A 1,219-nucleotide genomic window follows, 5' to 3' on the forward strand; every position below is an offset into this window, starting at 1 on the left:
TTCAGTGTCGTGCTCAAGGACACTTTGGCATGTAGACTGGAGAAGCTCAGAACTGACCTGCCAAGCTTCAGGTTAGGTGTCAACCCATCCTACCTCCTGAACCACAGACGCCCCTATGTCAGCTATGCCCTGTAGAAAGCCAATGTCAAGACACAAATCAGCCTCTGAATAATAAAGGCTGGCACAAGATAAATCTAAACTTTGCTCAAGTTACACAAAACGTTTTTTTAAATATTTAAACTTATTTTATTTATACCTGCTGTCAACAGGGGGCAGCACCAAGTCATCTGCAACAGTTCACAGGCTGAGCATGCTGAGAGAGACTCAGTGTTTGTCTGCTTCAGTTGGGTGGGGAACAGCGCCAGTGACCTCTGCTGAAGATGAAGTAGAAAAAATTTTATTCATGAAAATTAAAGCCTTGATATCAGAATCTGGTCTAATAAAGTCAACCAAAAGCTTATTTAAAATGTCCTCAAGAGGAAAGGTAAATGAAGTTGAGAGACTTTAATACCATCTTTGAAAATATATTTTTGCAGTAAAGATGATTCTGTGGATCCCAGGAAGAAATTCAAATGATTCAGCAACAACAAGCTGAAGAGGTGGAAATCTGATAAAAGGAAAAAGGACATTCAAAATAAGAAGTTAAAGAAATGACATTCAAAAGCAGCATGCATTCCCCATATTACAGTACTACACCTTCCAAATCTGATCAAAATTTTGGGGTATTTGTTCTTTGTACTACAGTACTTGATACTTCTACTCCACTACAGTTCAGATGGAGTTCTTGTATATTGTATGTAAATGCTTATCAGAGTAAAGTTTGTTTTGTTTCAGCTCCTACGGTTGAGGACGGTGTACATAAAGCTCATAAGGTTCACAAAGGAATAAAACACCAAAACCACCAGTAAAGTGTCATCCTTGCTTGGGGGGGACATGCTACACTGTACAATGTGTACTTTGCCATCCACATAAATGCCACACAATGTAAGTGAAATATAAAGCAGATAAATAAGTAACAAAATCTAAGGCACTTTAAAGCAGCAAATGAAAGAGAAACTAGAAAATTGCATTTTCTGAAGAAAATGCGTATGGATGCTGACTGTTGAAAGATCCCCCTGAAAATGCTGAACATTTTGACACCTGAATGGCTTTGCTAGCTGAAAGTATGCTGAAGTAGAATTTTCCCATTCATTTGAATGGGGCAAGATTTTCAAAATAA

General features: G+C 38.1%; 1 long non-coding RNA gene across 1 annotated transcript in view; it reads right to left on the bottom strand.

The window, feature by feature from the left end:
- Nucleotides 1-9: 9 nt before the first annotated feature.
- LOC109968878 (uncharacterized) overlaps nucleotides 10-1,219 on the bottom strand; it is a 13,694-nt gene continuing 12,484 nt past the window's right edge. The window contains exons 2-3 of the long non-coding RNA XR_002276194.1: nucleotides 257-374; nucleotides 10-129 (exon numbers count right to left, since the gene is read on the bottom strand). This is a non-coding gene — a long non-coding RNA (uncharacterized LOC109968878). The remainder of the gene's footprint in view (nucleotides 130-256; nucleotides 375-1,219) is intronic.

This window comes from Monopterus albus, unplaced genomic scaffold (assembly GCF_001952655.1).
Source record: "Monopterus albus unplaced genomic scaffold, M_albus_1.0 scaffold165.1, whole genome shotgun sequence".
In the NCBI taxonomy this organism is placed as follows: Eukaryota; Metazoa; Chordata; class Actinopteri; order Synbranchiformes; family Synbranchidae; genus Monopterus; species Monopterus albus.